The sequence below is a fragment of the Gopherus flavomarginatus genome, chromosome 11, assembly GCF_025201925.1.
Source record: "Gopherus flavomarginatus isolate rGopFla2 chromosome 11, rGopFla2.mat.asm, whole genome shotgun sequence".
In the NCBI taxonomy this organism is placed as follows: domain Eukaryota; kingdom Metazoa; phylum Chordata; order Testudines; family Testudinidae; genus Gopherus; species Gopherus flavomarginatus.
This window is the reverse complement of record NC_066627.1, coordinates 52176587-52198312: the sequence shown is the minus strand read 5'-3', so window position 1 is coordinate 52198312 and position 21726 is coordinate 52176587. Positions and strand designations below refer to the sequence as shown.

The window sequence follows — 21726 nt, the reverse complement described above, 5'->3', positions numbered from 1 at the left end:
TCCCCTTTTTGCACAGTTCAGTGATGGGGCCGGCTATGGCACTGAAGTGGGGCACGAACCTTCGATAGTACCCCGCCATCCCAATAAAGGCCTGGACCTGCTTTTTGGTTTGGGGAGCAGGCCAGTCTCTGATCACCTCCACCTTGGCTGGTTCCGGCTTCAGGCAGCCGCTCCCCACCCGATGGCCCAGGTAAGATACTTCAGCCATCCCCACCTTGCACTTCTCAGCCTTTACTGTTAACCCAGCCTTTCGGAGTCGGTCCAGGACTTGTTTAACCTGGGACACGTGGTCCTCCCAGGTCTGGCTGAAGACGCAGATGTCGTCAATATACGCCACGGCAAAACTCTCCATCCCCCTCAGTAGCTGATCCACCAGGCGCTGGAAGGTGGCCGGCGCTCCCTTGAGGCCGAAGGGCAGGGTCAAAAACTCATAGAGCCCCAGAGGGGTGATAAAGGCCGATTTCAGCCTGGCATCTGCGTCCAGCGGCACTTGCCAGTAGCCTTTGGTAAGATCCATAGTGGTGAGGTACCGTGCACCTCCCAGCTTGTCTAGGAGCTCGTCAGGCCTGGGCATAGGGTAGGCATCAGATACGGTGATGGCATTGAGCTTTCGATAGTCCACACAGAACCGGATTGACCCATCCTTCTTGGGAACCAGCACTACTGGCGAGGCCCAAGGGCTGGAAGACGGCTGGATCACCCCCAAAGCCAGCATGTCCCTGACCTCTCTTTCAAGATCCTGGGCAGTTTTACCAGTGACCCGAAAAGGGGAGCATCTTATAGGGGGGTGTGACCCGGTCTCCACCCGGTGGACAGTCAAATTAGTGCGTCCAGGCTGGTTGGAAAACAGCTGTCTGTACAGATGCAGCACCCCTCTGATCTCAGCGTGCTGGCCCGGGGTCAGCTGATCAGAGAGGGGAATCGCCTCCAGGGGGGAACCAGTTTTTGTCCCAGGGAATAGATCCACTAAGGGGTCATCTCCCTGCCCCTCCCAATGTCCACACACGGCCAACACCACATTCCCCCTGTCATAGTATGGTTTCATCATGTTCACATGGTACACCCGACGGTGATGTGCCCGGTTTGACAGCTCCACCACATAGTTTACCTCATTCAGTTGCTTGATAACCTTGAAGGGCCCTTCCCAGGCGGCCTGGAGTTTGTTTCTCCTCACGGGGATGAGAACCATCACCTGATCCCCGGTGGCGAAGGCACGGGCTCGGGCTGTGCGGTCATACCAGACCTTCTGCCTCCTCTGGGCTCGGGCCAGATTCTCCCTGGCCAGGCCCATGAGCTCGGCCAGTCTTTCCCGGAAGGTCAGGACATACTCCACCACTGACTCTCCCTCGGGAGAGGCCTTCCCCTCCCATTCGTCCCTCATCAGGTCTAGGGGCCCCCTCACCCGCCTTCCATACAACAGTTCGAAAGGTGAAAACCCAGTAGATTCCTGGGGTACCTCCCTGTACGCAAACAGCAGGTGAGGTAAGTACTTGTCCCAATCTTGCGGATGCTGGTTCATAAATGTTTTTAGCATCATCTTCAGCGTCCCGTTGAACCTTTCTACCAGCCCGTTGGACTGGGGGTGATACGCTGAGGCCCAGTTGTGCTGGACCCCACATTTCTGCCATAAGGACCGGAGCAGGGCCGACATGAAGTTGGACCCCTGGTCCGTTAAGACCTCCTTGGGGAACCCCACCCGGCTGAAAATTGTCAGCAGCGCATCTGCCACTGTGTCTGCTTCGATAGAGGACAAGGCCACCGCCTCGGGGTAGCGAGTGGCAAAATCCACCACCACCAGGATGTATTTCTTCCCTGACCGGGTCGTCTTGCTGAGAGGTCCCACTATGTCCATGGCCACCTTCTGGAAAGGTTCTTCTATGATGGGTAAAGGCCTCAAAGCCGCTTTCCCCTTGTCCCGGGCCTTCCCCACCCTCTGGCAGAGGTCACAGGATTGGCAGTACTGTCGGACATGGGTAAAGACCCCAGGCCAGTAAAAGTTCTGTAGCAGCCTCTGCCTGGTGCGCCGGATTCCCTGGTGCCCTGCGAGAGGGATGTCATGGGCCAGGTACAACAGCTTGTGACGGAACTTCTGGGGAACCACCAACTGCCTCCTGATCCCCCATGACTCTACTTCCCCTGGGGGAGCCCATTCTCGGTACAGGAACCCCTTCTCCCACAGGAACCTCTCCTTGCAACCTCTCCTCATGGTCTGTACCGCACTAAGGTCAGCCCGGTCCCGGTGCTTCCGCAAGGAGGGATCTTTCTGCAACTCGGCCTGGAACTCAGCAGCTGGGACAGGAATGGGGACCGGCTCTCCCTTGCTGGCTGGGTCTGAGGCCGCAGCCTCTCTGCACCGTGCCCCTGGGCGTTCCCCGCTCCCTGAGTTAGGGTCCTGCACCTCAGGTCGAGTACCTTCCCCGTTTTCGGGGTGCAGTGCCATTTGCCGACTCTGACTACGAGTCACGACCAGGGCACTCTGGGTGTTAGTAGGCCAGTCCTCAAGGTCCCCTCCCATTAACACGTCAGTGGGCAAATATTGGTGTACCCCCACATCCTTGGGGCCCTCCTTGGCCCCCCATTTCAGGTGTACCCTTGCCACGGGTACCTTGAATGGGGTCCCGCCCACGCCCATCAGGGTCAGGTAGGTGTCGGGCACCATCCGATCTGAGGCCACCACCTCGGGCCGGGCCAGCGTCACCTCTGCGCCCGTGTCCCAGTACCCAGTGACCTTCCTCCCATCCACTTCCAGGGAAACAATGCACTCTTTCCGGAGGGGCAGCCCCGCGCCCACCCGGTAAACCAAAAACCCGGAACCGGGAGCATCCATAGGTGGTATGTTGCCAACCCCCCTTTCCTGGGAATGTAGCCCCTCCTCCGATTGGGTTTTTACCCAGTCCACCCTCTGCGGGTTGGGTCTGCTTGGTCTGTCCCTGAGCTTGGGGCACTGGGCCCGTATGTGACCTCGTTGGCCACAGCGATAGCAGCCCATATCTCGTGGGTCCCCTTGAGTGGGTCGGAGGGACCTGCCGCTGGATGTTCCCCTTTTGGGGGGTTTCTCCATAGGCCCCCTTTGGGAGGTCCCATGTTGACTCTCTCTCTGCGTTGAGGCAGGCCTGCTCCTTCGAGACTCCTCCCTGCCATCCCCTGCCCGACTGTCCACAAATTGGTCGGCCAGCTGGCCTGCATGCTGCGGGTTCTCCGGCTTCTGGTCCATCAACCACAGCCTCAAGTCGGACGGGCACTGCTCGTACAGGTGCTCCAGTATGAATAGGTCAAGCAGGTCCTCTTTAGTTTGGGCCCCAGCTGTCCACTTGCGGGCATACCCCTGCGCCCGGTTGACCAGTTGTAGGTATGTAACCTCACGGGTTTTACGCTGGCTCCGGAACTTTTTCCGGTACATCTCAGGAGTCAGCCCAAACTCGCGGAGCAGGGCCTGTTTGAACAGTTCGTAGTCCCCTGCCTCCGCCCCTTTCAGTCGGCTGTACACCTCCACGGCTGTGGAGTCCAGTAAGGGGGTGAGAACTGCGATCCTGTCTGCAGGGTCAACCCTGTGCAGCTCGCAGGCATTCTCAAAGGCCGTCAGGAAGGTATCTATGTCCTCCCCCTCCTTACGCCGGGGCAGCAAGTGCTTATCAAAGCTCTTTGTAGGCTTGGGTCCCCCCTCACTCACCGCAGCTGGGGCCTCACTGCTCCTCAGCTGGGCCAGGTCCAGCTCATGTTTACGCTGTTTCTCCTTCTCCTCCCGCTCATGTTTACGCTGGTTCTCCTTCTCCTCCTGCTCACGCTGGCGCTGGTTCTCCTCATGTTCACGCTGTTTCGCCTTCTCCTCCAGCTCTCGCCTCTTTAACTCGAGCTCCTCCCGTCTCAGCTCCCTTTCATATTCCAGCCGCATCCGCTCCACGGATGCCGAGCGTTGCCGGGAGGATCCCCTGCTGGGGGGTGGGCTTCGCCGGGCAGATCCCCTGCTGGCCGGGGGTGTCACGGTGCCCTCGGTATACACTGGGCTCCTCCCCGCCCTTCCTCTACGCCTAGGAAGGGGGGGTCTCGGGAAGCCCTCGTCCGCCGGCTGACCACTCCCAGCGGGGACAGACACTGGTGCCTGCGCTGCATCTGCTCGGCTGCTTCCCTCAGCGACAGGGCTCCGTTCATTCATGCGGTCTCCCTCCTCCAGCTGGGCAATCAGCTGGTCCTTGGTGCGTCTCCCTGGGTGCAGCCCCCTCTGCTTGCACAGCTCCACCAGGTCACACTTGCGCCGCTTGGCATACATCTTCCTGCTGACCACTCACAGGCCGGGGTGCTCGCCGCTCCCCACGGTTTCCAGGGGACCCCTAGTGCACCAGCCCTTCTTGAGGTCACCACCTCTCTGCCAGGGTCGAGCTGCAGACTCCTCCGCCCCTGGGACCGCTCGCTGCAATCCCCCGGGGGACCCTGTTACTGCAAAGTCCTTCTCACTGGGCACACACTCCCAGGGGTTAACCACCCCTTCGTTTTACTGCTCCCCAGTCACTTACTGCAGGAAGCGCCGTCCACGGGGTGCAGTATATCCCACCGCTGCCACCAGTTGTCACGGAGTGTGGGGGAGTCCGGCCCTGCACCCCTCTTCCTGGGACCCACAGTGACTCTCAGCCAGTCAGTAAAACAGAAGGTTTATTGGACAACAGGAACACAGGTTACAGCAGAGCTTGCAGGCACAGTCAGGACCCCTCCACCGAGTCCTTCTGGGCTTTCAGGGTGCTTGGATCCCAGCTAGGATACCCTGAATTCCGCCCACACAGCCCCAAGCCCAAACTCAAACTGCTTCCCTCCTGCCACTCCCTTCCTTTGTCCCCTTCCCGGGCAAAGGTGTTGACCTTTCCCCTCCCTTACCTAGCTCAGGTTACAGGCTCTGGCATCGTCCATCTCCTAAAGTCCTCCCCTGCTCTCCCACTCCCCACACAGACAGTCCCTACTGCATCACAGGAAGTGTGCACACCCTGCTGCAGTGTCCTCTGCTCGGGCCAGGCTGGTGCCTACTGGAACTGTTCAGCTTGGAAAAGAGATGACTGAGGGGCACAGGAGAGAGGTCTTTAAACTCATGAATGGAGCAGAGAAAGTGAATAGGGAAGTGTTATTTATCCCTTCACATAGCACAAGAACCAGGGCTCACCCCGTGAAATTACTAGGCAGCAGGTTAAAAACAACAGAAGTATTTCTTCACCCAGCGCACAATCAACCTGTGGAACTCACTGCCAGGGGATTCTGTGAAAGCCAAAAGTATAACTGGGTTCAACAAAGAATTAAGTACGTTCCTGGAGGATAGGTCCAGCAATGGCCATTAGCCAATATGGTTAGGGAGGTGACCCCATGCTCAGGGTCCCTAAACCCCTGACTGCCAGAAGCTAGGCCTGGCCTCTGTCAGGACCGGGTACGGGGCTAGCAGGACTAGTGGGCTGACCCTGTATGGCTGGCCATATGTTCTCTTACCAGAGACGGGCTCCCAGCAGCGGGTTCCGCACTGGCCTGGGCAGCACTTCTCCGGGCCCGGGCAATCCGCGTCCCGAAAGCAAGTGGAGCAGGATCTGTTCGCCAGGCAGGGGCGGCAGCGCTGACTGAGGTTCAGGCATGCGGGCACGAGGACCGGGCAGTAGCCGGCCTTCTCTGCAAGCCAGGGATAAGCTCAGAGGATGGGGGGCTGAGCGGAGCCTTGGGAAGCCTCATTCCATCCCTCACAGCACTGGCTGGATGCAGCTACGGGCCGGTCTGATCTGGTCAGGGAAAGAAATTCCCCCAGACTCCCGGCCCCAGAATCCCTCTCAGCCTGGTGCTTCCCCATCTCCCCCTGTTCTCCAGTCAGTCTGGAGCCTTCCATTACAGTCAGTTAGTCTGGAGCCCCCCCATAATCCAGTCAGTCTGGAGCCTTCCATTACAGTCAGTCAGTCTGGAGCCCCCCCTACCCTGTTATCCAGTCAGTCTGGAGCCCCTCATTACAGTCAGTCAGTCTGGAGCCGCCCCTACCCCGTTATCCAGTCAGTCTGGATTCCCCCCACCCCGTTATCCAGTCAGTCTGGAGCCCCTCATTACAGTCAGTCAGTCTGGAGCCGCCCCTACCCCGTTATCCAGTCAGTCTGGAACCCTCTCCCCCATTATCCAGTCAGTCTGGAGCCCCTCATTACAGTCAGTCAGTCTGGAGCCCCCCCCATAATCCAGTCAGTCTGGAACCCCCCATTAGAGTCAGTCGCTCCAGCGGGGTCACTCTTTACAGAGCAGGGCCCATGGGCTCGGGGCTACACAGACTCAGCTCCCTGGGCAGCCCACAACAGGCTGCAGTGGGGCAGTTGGAGGACTTTGAGGGCTCCTGCAGGGCTCAGGGTCGCAGACAGTGCAGCCTGTCTGAGGAGGGATTTGTGATGGGGGAGTGTCAGGCTCAGCGCCAGCCTGTCCCCAGTGTCATGGGTGCGGGGGAGCTGGGAAGATCCCAGGTACCTGGGTCCCCCTGGTGAGCCGTGCGCGGTGCCCCTGGATGTGAATCATGGCTGGTGCAGTGCAGTGATCTGTCTGCAGCTAGCGGCTGGTGCACCCCTCCCGAGAGGATGCTTGGCTGAGCCGGCGCAGGACACTCTCACTGCACTGAGATGCACAGGCACTCGCCATCTCTGGTACCTTCTGCTGGGTCAACGCAGCGGAATCTGCATGTGACATAGCAGCACTTCTGCTCTCTCGGGCACTTGGGGTCACTGGAGCAGTAGGCCGGTGCTGAGTGGGCACATCGGATTGGATTGGGGGGACAGGTCCCAGGCCTCGCTGCAACAGAGAGGGGCCATGGTGTATACAGTCCCTGGATATGGGGGGTTAGCGGATTGCTGTTCCTCGTCAGCTGTCCAGCTGGCTGGGGTGGGAGCTGGCTGCCCAGGCTGGCTGGTATGGTAGCGGACTGTCTGGACTGGCTGTCTGGGGTGGGAGCTGGCTGCCTTGGCTGTCTGGGGTGGGAGCTGGCAGGGGTGGGCGCTGAATGGCAGGGGTGGAAGAGTTACAGAGGCAGCATGCCCCCCTCGAGGGGAGGAGAAAGTGCCTGATAGGAAATATCTGTCTGGGCTGTCTGTCTGGGCTGGGAGCTGGATGCCCAGGCTGTCTGGGGTGGGAGTGGACTGCCTTGGCTGGCTGTCTGGGGTGGGAGCTGGCAGGGGTGGGAGCTGGATGGCAGAGACGGGAGAGTTACAGAGGCAGCATGCCCCCCTCGAGGGGAGGAGAAAGTGCCTGGTGTCACAGCTGAGCAGGATGCCCTGAACAGAGCCGTGCCGGCGTGCTCACATGGAGGGAGGGGTTTGATGGTGGAACCGGGAGCCAGAACTGGCGGTGACCCTGGGGATGCCACAGCCTGCAGAGGAGAGTTCAGGTAGAAGATTCTTCCCCACCCCCCTCTCATCCCAGGGCTGCCACAGACACTCTGGGACACACCGCTTGCCCGTTAGCCCCCCTCTCCCCTTGGCAGTGTCACTTACCCTGGTCATGGGCAGGGAGGAGGCTGTCGCTGCCTCTGGGTGCTGGGAACAGAAAGGAGGGGTTGTAGTTGTGACAGGTGTGAGGGACACCTGCCATGTGCGAAGCCTGCTGTGTGCAGGTGCCATGTTCTGCGGGTGTGTCTGGGCTGGTTCCGTGGCCGGATAAAGGAGGTTCCCTTCGGTCCTAAAGTGAGTGCGGGTAACTGACTCCCTGCCCCTGGGTAAGTCTTCCCGCCAGGAAACAGCATCTCTGGTTTGGCCTAGGGGCTCAGGAGACAATGAATGAACATCAGCGCTCAACAGAGCGGGGCTCATCAGCCCCCAGGCGGAAACTGACCGCAGTGGGTGACCAGAGACAGGAGCACTTGATGGACTGTCAGACCTGCCAGGGTCCCCATAGGACAGAGGGGCGCCCCTGCTGCTTACTGCTTTAAGACTAGTTTTCTCTGAAGTGTGTTTACGCTGAATAATGAGTGCTGTGCTGGCGGAGAGCTGGAAGGTTGCTGGGTGACCCAGTCACAGCTCCCAAGGCAGCAGGGCTGCGGGGCCTGAGCTGCAGAGCATGCAGCGAATCGCTGGAGTCTGCAGCCTCAGGCTCTGTCTGGGGAGAGGATGACAGGATCCTACCCCAGAAAAGGTGATGGTTGGAGGCCTGAGCCCTAAGATCACTCGGGGGTCAGAGGTGCAGCTATCCTGGAATGTGACAGTGAGCAGTGGGTGATGGGGGAGAGAGGTGGGTCGGCTCCGTGACCCCCATGGAGGAGGAGGAGCCAATGCCCCTGGGGAGGGTGGGGGGCCTCCTACAGCTGTGAGCTGCATGCTGCTGCAGGCTGAGTGATGCTACGTTTGATTTATTTGTCTCTTCTCACTTTACTCACCAGCCCAAATCATCTCCAGAGATACCTTCCTTCCCTTCTCTGGGTGTTTGCCAGGCCCAGGCACGCAGGGCCCATCCATCCGGGATTGTGGCTCTTCCAGCAAAGGCAGGGCAAGAAGCCTCTGGCGGCCCTGCCTCTTGATCAGTGGCTGGCTCGTCTTGCCCCCAGGTTTATTTTACCCCCTTGTTTTGGGTTATGGGACATGGGCATTAGATGCAGTCGATAGGCCCTCTGTGCCCGTCATTAGTCAGTATCGGATCCCCCAGCGACGCTGGCACCAGCGCTGGGCAGTGCAGTGATCTCGGCGCAGCCCTTCCCTGCAGGCCCCGGCTGTGCCGGAGCGGGCGATCCCCGCACTGAGAACCCGGCTGGGGTCACTCGCCGTCTCGGGTGCCTGCGGTGAGTCTGCCCAGTGAAATGTACAGGCATGAAAGCAGCACTGCCTGTTGCTGGGGCAGACCACGTCCTGCTGGCACAGGGGTGCAGCATGCGGAATTGGGGGGCAGGTCTTAGCCAAGTGGAAGTGTCATGCTTTTGGCATGGGGACCTCCTCGGGGCTCCACAGCGGGATGGATGGGCTCAGCTGGAGGGAAGGCAGCTGTGATGCCATCTCTCCGGGAGAGTGGAGTTGGGGAGAGGGAGCAGTCCCTGTAGGAGAGCAGAGCCGTGCTCCCAGCCTTGGGAAGCTCCCTGCAAGACCCAACTTTGCAGGGAGTCCCCTACTGGGAATCCTTCTGCTGCCAGGGACATGAGCCCGCCTGGGGCACAGAGCCAAGGGATTCCACTAAGGCTCCCTCTGACCACCACCCCTGGGGTTGAGGCCCTCCCGCCCCATCAAGCCTCCCCCCTGGGCTGGGCTCCCCCACACCACTGCCCACTCCTGCCCACGGCACCTGGCCAGGGCTCCTGCCCACTCCATTCTGTGCATCTATTGCCCCAGGTCACCCTGTTGCGCGCCCAGTGAGCAGGCTGGTATTTGCCCCTGTTGCTTGCCCTGATGCCCATGTGCCGCCCCGGCTGAGATTGCCATGGGGGCAGCGGATGGGTGTAGGGCCAGGGCGCAGGAGACCTAATCGAGGCTAGAGAGGCTGTGACTGCAGCCTGGCTCGTCCTCCGCAGGAGCTGGGCAGGCAGCGCCACAGCTCACATGGCTTGGACCATCCCTGTGCCCGACACATCGAAAGAAGCAGGAGCTGAACCTTCCCAGAGGCAAACCCCAAGCTCCCCTGGAGCACACAGCAGGCGCATGGCCCCGGCAGCAGAGAGGGGGCATGGCTAGGAGTGAGGAAAGCCTGGCCCAGCTGTGCATCCTCCACCCTCCAGGGATCCCAGCTCACTGCTAGCCCGCTCTGAACATAGAGATCCTGGCTATGCCAGTCTGGGCCGAGGCCCTAGGACGCTGGCACCAGCCTTCCTTTCAATGACTCCTGACTCGCTGTGCACTGCTGCCCTGCAGGCCACTGGGACTGCCCCTTGCAAGGCAATGGCAAAAGTGCCAGGGAGCAGTGGGAACCGGGTCAGTGCCCAGCCCATGTGCAGTGCGCTCTGGGGTGCCAGGGAGCCAGCAGCTGTGTGTTGTGTGCAGTGCGCTCTGGGGTGCCAGGGGGCCAGCAGCTGTGTGCTGTGTGCAGTGTGCTCTGGGGTGCCAGGGGGCCAGCAGCTGTGTGCTGTGTGCAGTGTGCTCTGGGGTGCCAGGGGGCCAGCAGCTGTGTGCAGTGTGCTCTGGGGTGCCAGGGGGCCAGCAGCTGTGTGCAGTGTGCTCTGGGGTGCCAGGGGGCCAGCAGCTGTGTGCTGTGTGCAGTGCACTCTGGGGCACTAGGGGCCCAGCAGCTGTGTGCGGTGTGGAGTGCGCTCTGGGGCATCAGGGCCTAGCAGCTGTGTGCACTGTGCAGTGTGTTCTGGGGCACCAGGGGCCCAGCAGCCATGTGCTGTGTGCAGTGTGCTCTGGGGTGCCAGGAGCCCAGCAGCCGTGTGCTGTGTGCAGTGCGCTCTGGGGCGCCAGGGGCCCAGAAGCTGTGTGAAGTGTGCAGTGCGCTCTGGGGTGCCAGGGACCCAGCAACTGTGTGCTGTGAACTCTTGGGTGTCAGAGGCCCAGCAGCCATGTGTAATGCGCTCTGGGGCGTCAGGGGCCCAGAAGCTGTGTGCTGTGTGCAGTGAGCTCTGGGGCAACAGGGGCTTAACATCCATGTGCAGTGACTCTGGGGAGTCAGGGGCCCAGAAGCCATGTGCTGTGTGCAGTGCTCTCTGGGGCACCAGGGCCTAGCAGCCGTGTGCTGTGTGCAGTGCACTCTGGGGCGTCAGGGACCCAGTAGCTGTGTGCAGTGTGCAGTGCTCTCTGGGGCACCAGGGCCTAGCAGCCGTGTGCTGTGTGCAGTGCTCTCTGGGTCACCGGGGCCTAGCAGCCATGTGCTGTGTGCAGTGCGCTCTGGGGCCCCAGGGGCCCAGCTGCCATGTGCTGTGTGCAGTGAGCTCTGGGGTGCCAGGGGCCCAGCCAGACAGGGAGAGCAGTGCCAGCCCTGTGAGCATGAGCGGAACAACAGTCTGTCCCTTTCCCCAAAACTGTTAAAATATCCCTGGGACAGAAGCAGAAGGACCCAGCGCTCTGATATCCCCCAGGGACCCAGCCCCCTCCCCAGCGCTCAGCTGGCGGTGCCCGCGAGATGCAGCCAAATCAGAGAGGGGCTCAGAGGCAAAGAGCCCAAACTATCAGAGGCCTGGACAGCAGGAACTGAGACCGAATGCGCTGGGCAAGAGGGTGGGGGAGAGGGACCCTGTACCTGTCTCAGCAGGGGTGCACTTCCTGGCACAGCCGACTGGGCAGCACTTGTGTGTGCCGGGGCACTCGGCGTCGGTGTTGCATTCGGCGGTGACGACCCCCATGCACACGAACAGTGTCCTGCGGCACCAGCCCGGCTTCACTGCGACAGAGAGAATGGGGGTAGAAGAGCCCGTTCCGAGCCCCTGTGCCCCACGGCAGCACAGCCAGGCACAGAGAGCCCTGCCTGGGACAGCGAAACCCACTTCTGGCTCCCGCAGTGCCCCTGGGCAGAGCTGGGGTCAGTCGGGGCGGTCAATGGGGCTGGGGTCCCGGCTCGGATTCCTCCTCCCTGCACAGACAAAGATGCCCCCTCCCGTCTCGTGGGTGGGCTGGAGTGGGCTCCTTCCTAGTGCCCAGGGGCCCTGGCAGTGTCGCCTGGTGCTGGAGGCACCTTACCCTGCACTGGAGGGGCACAGGCCCGGCCACAGCTCAGCAGGCAGCACTTCTCGCTGGCGGAGCAGTCGCTGTCCTTGGAGCATGGCGAGACACACTCATCAGCCTGGCCCAATCCGGCCCGGGCTGGGCAGACCCCAGGCCTCACTGGGCAGACACAGAGAGACAGTGCAAGGGCTGGCTGGGGCAGGGAGCCCCCCCAGTGGGCCCTGCCCTCCTTGGGGCCCCCTCAGACCCACCCAGCCCAGGGCAGCTTTGGGCCCCTCACAGGAACATCTGGGCCCCTCAGGGCCAGCGGCCAGCGTCAGAGGCTTCCAGGGGAGGGGTGAAACCCCAGGCCCCTCATCCCCATTAATTCCCGCCCCTCTGGTTCCATCACTGCCCGCGGGGAAGACAGGATGAGCCGTCGCCTCTGCCCGGCAGCCCTCTGTCCTGTAGCCCTTCATGCGTCTCTTTCCCAGGTGGAGCAGCGCGAGCCCCTCTGCCCAGTGGGAGCGGCTCCCCTGGGATCCTGCAGACCCTGGCTTCCCTGCCCTCCTCTCTGTGTCTGTCGCAGCCTTTCCTGAGCCCAGGCGGCTGAGGCCCACTCATGGTGGCTGGGATAGAGGAACCAGGACCAGGGAGGCCGGCAGGCCAGGGTCTGTACCTTCTCCCCCAGCTCCTGGGACTCAGCCCTGGTGGCTGTATGGTGCCCTGTGTCCCTTACCGGGGCCCCCGCAGGCCTGGAGACACTCCGCTTCCCCCTCAAAGTTGTTGGGGTTCCCCTGGCAGCCCCCGTAGATGAATCTGTCACATGCCCCGGAACTGATGTTGTAGAAGAAGCGAGGGAGGTCGGCGTCACAGATGCCCATCTCGGCAGGGAGCTGGCAGATATCTGGGTGCCCAGGCAGAGAGAGGGGGTTCCAGAGAGGGATCTCGCTGCTCCCCAGGGGGCCGGGGGTAGGGTCCCGCCGGGGCTGCGCGTGGCAGTGTGGAGGAGGGGTGCTGCAGCAGGAGTTCAGAGGCCAGCGCAGCTCTCCCGGCGGATGGAGGGGTGCAGCCTCGGCCTTGAGGGGACCCTGGGGAGGAGTGAGGTTTCCAGATACCTGGTTTGCGACCGGAACGCCTGATCAAAAAGTGATCCTGGTGGCTCTGGGCAGCGCAGCTGACTGGGCTGTTAAAAGTCCAGTTGGTGGGGCTGGCAGGCTCCCTACCTGGCTCCATGCAGCTCCCGGAAGTGGCAACATGTGCCCTCGGCTCCTAGGCAGAGGGCTAGCCAGGGGGCTCTGCTCACTGCCCCAACCCCGCCCTGAGCAACAGCTCCGCAGCTGCCATTGGCCAGGAACTGCGGCCAATGGGAGCTGTGGGGATGGCATCTGTGCATGGAGGCAGCAAGCACCGTGCAGAGACTCTTGGCCACCCCTATGCCTAGGAGCTGCTTCCGGGGAGCCCCCCGAGGTAAGCGCTGCCTGGAACCTGCACCCCACACTCCCTCCTGCACCCCAAGCCCCTGCCCGAGCCCTGAATCCCTAATTTCTGGCTCCCATCCCAGAGCCCTCACCCCCAGCCGGAGCTCTCACCCCCTCCTGCACCCCAACCCCTGCCCCAGCCCCAGCCCTGGTAAAAAGGAGTGCGTGAGTGAGGGTGAGGGAGAGCAAATGATGGGGGAGGAGGTGGAGTGAGCGAGGGCGGGGAAAGTTTGCTGCCCTTGGGTGGACATGGGACTCTCCGGCCCCCTCACCCTCGCTGGGTGGTTTGCAGACATGGCCGCAGCCGGTGCTGCAGCACTTCTCCGCTTTGCTGCAGTCGCTGTCACTGCGGCATCTCTCCACGCAGGGCCCCAGGGAGCCTCTGAGCACCGCTGGACATGCACCAGGCTTCACTGCAATGCAAGGCGCCACAGCGTCGGACTCTGCCTGCTGGAGCCCCCCAGCTGGAGCCCTTCCACCTCCGCCCGCTGGAACCCCCCTCTGTCCACTGGAGCCCCCCCCGCTGGAGCCCTTCCAGCTCCGCCCGCTGGAACCCCCCCACCTCTGTCCACTGGAGCCCCCCCCGCTGGAAACCCACCACCTCTGTCCACTGGAGCCCTCCCTCACTGGAGCCCCCCCCGCCCACCAGACCCCCCCTCCTCTGTTCAGTGGAGCCCCCTGCCCGCTGGAGCCCCCCATCTTCACCCACTGGAGCCCCCCTGCCCACCAGAGGCCCCCCCAACTCAGCCCACTGATGCGCCCCCACCTGCTGGAGCTCCCCCAACCTCTGCCCGCCAGAGGCCCCCCACCTCCACCTGCCAGAGCTCTAATCCCTCCTCCTGCCAGAGCCGCACCACCCCTCCAAGGGCTGAGGGGATGCAGGAGGAGGGATTAGAGCTCCAGGGAGGGCCAGGGAGACCCCAGTCTCTACTGCTGTGCCCTGTGGTGTCCTCTCCAGAGCTCCCTGCTCATGTCCCGCCTTCCTCACGGACCCCTCTCTGGCTTCCTGTGCGCAGAGACACAGCCCTTTTTTGTGCTCAGCTGCTGTCCTCAGCATTCGCCTGCTCCGTGGCCACAACCTTTCCGTGCAGGTGCTGCGAGCTCCTGGCCGACAGTGTCCCAGACTCTGAGCCCCGGGGGGCCGGGATCCTACAGGGCAGGTCTGGGGTGGGGCCATGGCCCCTCACTGACCAGCGATAAGCACCTGCTCCTTCCACCTGCACAGACCTGAGGCCATCATCCCCAGGACGTCCCAAGAGCGCTTACCCTGCATCGGGGAGAGGCAGGTGCGGCCACAGCTGATCAAGCAGCACTTCCCATTCCCTGGACAGTCACCGTCCTTCAGGCATCGAAAAAAGCATGGGTCCTCGCTGCCCTCAGGGGCTCGGGCTGGGCACAGGCCAGGCTTCACTGCAATGCAGGGAAAGACATGACAGAGTGTGGAGCCAAGGGAGGGGCAAAGCTAGGCCCCGGGCCAGCCGCCAGCCAAGCTCCATCCCTGTGCATCGCTGGCTGGGGCGAGTGCGAGGTCAGCAATGGATGCAGGGAGAGGCCAGGACCTTACCGAGCATGGGCGCCATGCAAAGCTGCCCACAGCCATTGCTGCAGCACTTCCTTGTGGCTGGGCAGTCTCTGTCGCTCCGACACATCCGCCGGCATGAGACGAGAAACCTCTGGGCTACGGCTGGGCATTCACCAGGCCGCACTGGAACACAGAGCAGGTCCACAGCCTGGGCGCCCGGAGACAGCCTACCTGCCCCCGGAGGGGCTGGGGAGGTGGGTCCCACTGAGACTCCGGCTGGCAGCCTGCTCCCTGGGCTCCCTGTCCCCAGAGCCCACAGTCCACTCCTGTCCGGTTGGCTATTTCCCAGCCTGCTGCCCACGCTGCCTGGGGGTGCCAGACTGACTCAGCCAGGGCCTAGCCAGCCCAGCATCCCACCTGGCCCCAGCCACGTGCCAGAGAATGCTGCAGCTGCCTCGTAGAGGACAGGGATGGACTAGCCTGGCCTGGGCTGGCCCTAACCATGTCCGTTCAGGGCTGGCTCAGGCTGGAGTACAGTGACCAGAGAGCGCTGGGAAAAATCGGGACAGGAGGTGGGGGGTAATCGGTCCCTATATAAGACAAAGCCCCAAATATCAGGACTGTCCCTATAAAGTCAGGACATCCGGTCGCCCTAGGCTGGGGGTGGGTCTGTCCCTGTTCTACGGAGTAGATTTACGGACAAGGTGGCTGGGTTTCCCCTTGTTCTTTATTAAGAGGCCCAGAAGCGTGTCCCAGTCACTGCCACATACCCCCGCCTGGCCCAGGCCACATCGCGAAGGCTGCTCAGGGAATCCTAGCGTGGGATTCCCATCTCACCAGTGGTGCGGGGTGGCTGGAAGACCCTGTGTGGCTAGGCACTCTCAGCACATGGTACCTGGAAGGGGCACTCGGCATTTATAGCCACAGCCTGTGGCACAGCACTTCTCATCCCTCGGGCAGTCAGCGTCATCCACACACGTGTCCAGGCACAGCCCCTCGGGCTGCTCCAGCTGCACGGCGGGGCACACGCCCGCCTTCTCTGGGGAAAGAGGAGCCATGAGCACAGCCTGCCGGGGGTGGCGTGGGGGGGGGGGCGGCTTTCCCTTGGGACTGTGTGAGCAGAGCCACGGCAGCCGGTGCCACGTGATGCGTGTCTGGGTGTGCACACGCGTGTGGGTAGGTGCTTGGGAGCTGTGTTTGGGCTCATGGGATGGAGAGTTTAAGCACCCAGCGCGTGCAGCCCAAGCATGGGGCGCTCTGCACTGAATAGGATTGGGGCTGCTCCAGGGATCTCCAGAGGGACCGGTGTGCACGGAGCCAGCGGCAGGGGTGAGTGTGGGGGGCTGAGCCCTGGTGCCCCAGGGGTGAGTGCAGCTGGGGGGGGTGAGCCCTGGTGCCCCAGGGGTGAGTGCGGGGGGCTGAGCCCTGGTGCCCCAGGGGTGAGTGCAGGTGGGGGGGTGAGCCCTGGTGCCCCAGAGGGGAGTGGGGGGGCTGAGTCCTGGTGCCCCAGGAGTGGGATCCGGGGGGGCGGGGAGCAGCAGTGTGGGGGACAGACTCATGCAGGTACCTGTGTAGGGGCTCATGCAGGCCAGGCCGCAGCCAGCAAAGCAGCATTTCTGGTCCTCGGGGCAGTGCCTGTCATCGTGGCACTGGTTTGTGCAAGGAGTGAAATCCTGCGACACTCGTCTCTTTGGGCAGATGCCAGGCTTGGCTGGAAGCGAGACGGCAGCTCAGGGTGAAGCTCAGCAGAGACATAAGCACCCGACCCCAAGCCCCACCAGCTGTCCGCCCCCAGGCCCGCGTGGACAGCTCTCTGGGCCACAGGCAGCCAGGAGGGAGGGCAGTGCCAGGGTCTCTGCCCTCGCTTCCTGACCCTTCTCCGCCTTGCTATCGGGCAGTTGTTATGCCATGCAGATCGAGAAGGGCAGGGAACATGCCACACTCAGCTCTGCCCATGGGCAGCGCTGCTGTCCCGGGCGATTCCCTCCCCCTGGGTCCCCAGGGAGGGACAGGTCTGGAGCTGTAGGTCATGGGCTGGACCATCAGGGCCCCCACTGGGGCCAGGCCCAGGCTGCTGCTCAGCAGCTCCCACAGCTGGTGCCAAAGCACATTGGGGACTAGACCCACAAGCAGAGGGCAGCGCAGACACTCCTGGCCAGCGTCTCTCCTGAGAGGTGGGGCAGGGCACATGTGGGGCAATTCTTGTCTTGTGTCTGCACGGAGGGTGCAGCCCCTCCAGCCTGGCCCAGGGACAGACCTTTCCCCAGGCAGCAGCAGCCGGGCAGCAGCAGGGTAGCCCTGTTGCCACCCTCCTTGTACATCAGCCAGCCAACCAGCCTGCCCCTGGGCACAGCTCAGGGTGGGGATCACAGAGCCAAGAGGCCATGCGCTCCCCTGGGGCCTACCTGGCTGGGCGCTCATGCAGTGAACGCGGCAGCCCTCGGCACAGCACTTGGCCCCGCCGGCACACGCAGAGTCATTCTGGCAGCTCACCAGGCAGGGCTCTGCCACCCCAGTGTCAGGCTCCGGGCAGTAGCCTGGGTTCACTGCAGAACAGGAGACACACAGTGCAGTTGCCATGCCCAGGACAGGTGGGCTTGCCCCTCCAAGGGGCCCTTGCAGCCGCCCCAGTGGGTGTGCTGGGAACGGAGCCTCCCTGTGTGATGCAGTAGGGACTGTCTGTGTGGGGGATGAGAGAGCAGAGGGTGACTTTAGGTGAGGGACAGGTGCTCAGCCTGTAACCTGAGCTAGGCAGGGGGGAAGTGTGTCAGCACCTTCGCCCCGGAAGCTGGACAGAGGAAGGGGCCGGATGGAGGGAGTTGAGTTTAGTTTCGGTTTTGGGCTGGGTGGTTGGAATTCGGGGGACTAAGCTTCCTGAACCCCAGCAGGACTTGATTGAGGGGTCCTGGCTGTGCCTACAAGCTCTGCTGTAACCTGCATTCCTGTTATCCAATAAACCTTCTGTTTTACTGGCTGGCTGAGAGTCACTGTGAGTCCCACGAAGAGGGAAGCAGGGCCGGACTCCCCCACACTCCGTGACACCGTGCACATGCAAGATGAGGGTAGCACAACACAGGGGCTTCTGCTGCTTCCCTGGCTGTGCATTCAATGGTGGGAAAGCCAGCGGGGAGCTAGTGGCTGGTTGGCGGGGGCATGGGCCCAGGTACCAGAGCACAGGCTGCTGGGCTGCCGGCTCCAGCCCCTCCCTCGAGTTTGCACTAGATGCTCTGCAACCTTAGATATCCCAGACAAGCCGCTCCAGTTTGTCCGAACAGTCTCACCGGTCAGTCAGCGCCTTCAGCGCTCGGAGGGTCTGCTGCCCTGCTCAGGCGTGGCCACTCTCTGCCGGGTCGCCCCCTTGCCAAGCAGTAGCAGGCTTTGGGACCTTGCAGACCGGTCTCCCGTTGGAAGAAAAATCTGGAGGCAGAGTCTGGGTGCTGGATGGAGTGTGTTTTTTTATAGTACATACAGCAGTCCTGGAGCAGGGGTGGTCACAAAGGGCACACACACAGCTTCCGCTTTTAGAGCGCTCAGCCCAAACCCCAGTGCCCAGGAGGTGGCTCCGGTGAGAGAGGAAGGCAGAGGCAAACTCCCCTGCTATTTGCAGCAGCTCGCCCCACATAAACAAGAAATGCTGTGCTCCTAGTCCTGTGATGCAAACCCCATACCCACATTGTGCACTACAAACAGGAACATCAGGCTAAGCAAACGGCACCACCTAGTGACTCCTACTGTACCAGCGGTATCCTTGGTGAGTAAATCAATGGCATAGGGCCAAGGTCCTGCAAATGGCACCGACCGCTCTCCTGTAGGCTCCTGTGTGTTACTTTCCATCCCTGCCTATTCCCACCATTTGCTTGCTCTGCTGCCATGCCCTGGGCAGCTCCCCCACTGTCCCTGCAGAGGGAGGGACCCTCCTGCAATCAGGGAAAGCAGGACATACCTTTGTCAGGGAGGAGGCAGGTTCTCATGTGCCCGGTATTGCAGCACTTCTCGTTCCCTGGGCAGCTCTGCTCTGAGAGACAGTAGATCCTGGAGGGACGCACAAACTCAATCCTCCCTGCTGGACATCCACCCACTTTACCTGTACAGAGAAAGGAGACTGGAGCCCCTCTGCTAGTGGCTGCACTGAGTGGACCCAGCTATATGGTTTGAGGAATAAGACCATAGCTACCTGCCTCCACCTGAGAGGACAGGTGCCCTCTGCGGGGCGGGGAGGTAACCCCTCTCTGTATGCACAGCTGCACAGATTCCCAGCTGGACGGAGTCCCTGATCATCTATCTAGCCTCACCTCCAGTAGAGTGCAGGCCAGAGAACTGCTCCCGAGTGTGGCTCTGTTAGAAACCAGCCGCTGGCGTCAGAAACCGGTCAGTGGTGGAGACTCCGCCCCAAGGCTGGGAATGTTCCAGTGGTCACTGTTAAAAATGGACCAGGCCCTGCTTCCAGTCTGAATTTGCCGGGTGTCCACTTCCAGCCATGGACGGTGTTGGACTTTCCTCTGCGAGCCTGGAGAGCCCCTTAGTGACCGTTTGTTCCCCAGGCCAGTGCGCAAGAGGCCAGGGATCAGGTCACCCCTTTGTTAAGCTACACAGATCCTGCTCAGTGAGTCTAGCATGCGCCTGTTACTAACCTCCTTTCTCCTGCCCTGGTGCAGGCGGCAGCACGGCCCAGAGGGCCAGGAGCCCCAGGGGGAGGAAGATGCCTCCTGACTCCATGGCGGTGCTGGGAGCCGGGTCTGAGCGCCCAGAACTGAGCCAGGCCAGGATTTAAACTGTGGCCCAGAGGGGGCTGGGTCAGGCTGGGGAGGGGCTGGCTCACCTGCCAGAGTCCAGCTCATTCTATTCACAATGCGTTGGCTGGAGTACCGGCGCTGGGAGGGAGGCTGTGCCCTGGGCGTGCTCAGCACAATAGCAATCCGGACGGAGGAGACTCCTGGGAGCAGAGCTGGGCAGGCAGCCCACAGCGCTCTCCAGGGCATCTGCCTCCCTCCTGCTCACGAGTGGGTTGCTCTGTCTGCAGTGCCTCCTCCAGCACTTTGATGGAAGCATTTGGTACACCCAGGCCGGCCTGCTGTAATGGGCATACAAGCCACATGGCACATCCTGCACAGCTCCCAGCCCCAGGTGTGTGGTGCGAATCTCCCCACGGGGAACATCGGCTCTGTCTGTGGCTGGCTGCACTGTTCATTCCAAGCATCTGGTTCCCTGGGTCATGCTGTTAGGAGACCCGCTAGCCAGGATCTAGCCAGACAATGCCAGTGCCAGGGCCACAAGCCGTGGGCCATTGGAAGAGAGGCCAGTGGACCGCAACGGGCGCCAATCGGGAGCATTTGCCATGTTCCAGGCGGGAAGCGCAGTGATAGTGGCCTGTTTCTCCCGCCTCCCACGGGAGCCAAAATCCCCACCCTGGCTGAGCTGCCTGGTGGAGACGCCAGTGGAGTGGGATGGAGGAAGCGCCCAAGCATCCTGCCGTGCCAGGGTCCAGGCTCCCAGGGGCTGGGGCTTCTAATCCCAGGGAGAGAGGAAACCAGTGTGTGCTTCAGCAAGGAGGCCTGGCCTCTCCTGGTGCTTGGCGCTCGGTTTCAACAAACATTAACCGGAGAACAATGCTGCATGCAGCGCTGCCAGCCCGCCTGGGACACTCTCCGGCTGGGGCATGGTCAGGCAGGGTGCTGGGCTCCTCCACCACACAACAGCGGCACTGAACTCCCCCGGGCTCAGAGCCAGCCACCAGATCCCCTTCAGCTCTGAGCCTCAGACCCGCTTCAGAGATGGCGTCCCGTCCCCTGCAGAGACAGGAACGACTCCCCTGCCTCAGCTGGGCCTGTGGGGGATCTGTGCTCAGGGATGGCGGGGGCCTGGGTGAGGGTGGAGCTTGTGGGCAGTACCTGGCAGTGTGCCTGAGAAGGGCCAGGTGGGGCCCACAGCTCTGCCCTTGACTGTGAGTCAGACCCACTGAGGCCAGCCTGGCGTGGGGTAGGGTGGACCTGCTGCCTGGCCCTGGCAGTGCCCAGCCCTCTGGATGTGGCCCTTTCTGGTGCCAGAGTTGTCTCCATCCCTGTGCTCTGAGGCCTGGGGAGCCCTCTCCCCATGTGGTCCGGGCCCCTGTATCCCAAGCAAGTGCGACCCCTGTCCTGGCGGCAGGGAAGGTGAGGCAAAGCCAGACGTAGAGGGGTCAGGACAGCTTGGACAGGTCCTCGTGGAACGAGAGAATGAGCAGCAGGTGTCACCTCTCCCTGCGAACGGTTCCTGGGCACAGGGAGGCACGTGGGTACCAAGTCAGCTTGGCTACGTGTACCACGGCAGGGCCTGAGAGCCAGCCCCAGGGAGAATCACACAGGCAGAGTCCAGGAGGGGAGGAAACGACCAGCCCTGCTCTTGGGGAACCTGGGCTTCCAGCAGCATCTCTGGGGTGCTCCTGCTGAGCCAGAATCCAGCCCTGCCGCCTCTAGGGCTAGGCCCGGCTGCTGAGAGTGCTGGGCCCCAGGGCAGTGCGAGAGGCAGGGCCGGCAATGGTGGGAGGGGTTCGGGTTTCCTCATTCCTTTGGCATGGGTGCTACTCGCCCTGCCTGGCTGCATCCCTGGCCCTCTGCCTGGGCGCCCCACTCCCTGCCTGTTTGCTTGCCGCAGCACCTGAACTGCGTGTTCAGGGTGTGCAGGTGCAGCCGCCCGCTGTCCCGGAGGGGCAGGAGGTGAGTTCCGGGATGATGGGAATGAGGCGCGTGAGGTGCCCTGTGTAGCTGCCCGGGCCTGAGGCTGAGACCCAGACAGCCCAGCAGGGCCTTGCAAAGAGCGGTTCAGGGATGTGTCGGCCTGGCCCAGGCCCTGGCTGTGGGGAGTCACCCAGCTGGGCAGTGGGCCAGGCCTCGCCGAGCTGGAAGCTGCAGGGCTGGATTCTTTGCTGCGTCACTTCAGGGCCACTCCACTCCGTGAAGCGCATTCGGGTGCAAAGAGCCTATGCCCAGGCCGTCCCAGCCTGTGCTGCCCCATGTCTTACAGCTGGGAACAACCCAGGAGCCAGACGGAGGTTACAGTGCAGGAAGGGGCTGCACAGACTTGGTGTGTGGGGGAGAGCAAGGTGCCCAACTGCCATGTCCCAGCCTGGCAGGACCAGGAGAGCACCATGGTGCACATTCTCAGCCCCAGCCCTGAATTGTGCGCGCCCAGCTCTAACTGAGTGTAGCTGTAA

At 62.3% G+C, this 21726-nt stretch overlaps 1 protein-coding gene across 2 annotated transcripts in view; it reads right to left on the bottom strand.

Annotated features, from left to right (window-relative positions):
- Positions 1–21726, bottom strand: part of LOC127031020 (uncharacterized) — a 217037-nt gene that overhangs the window by 77956 nt on the left and 117355 nt on the right. The window lies entirely within an intron of this gene.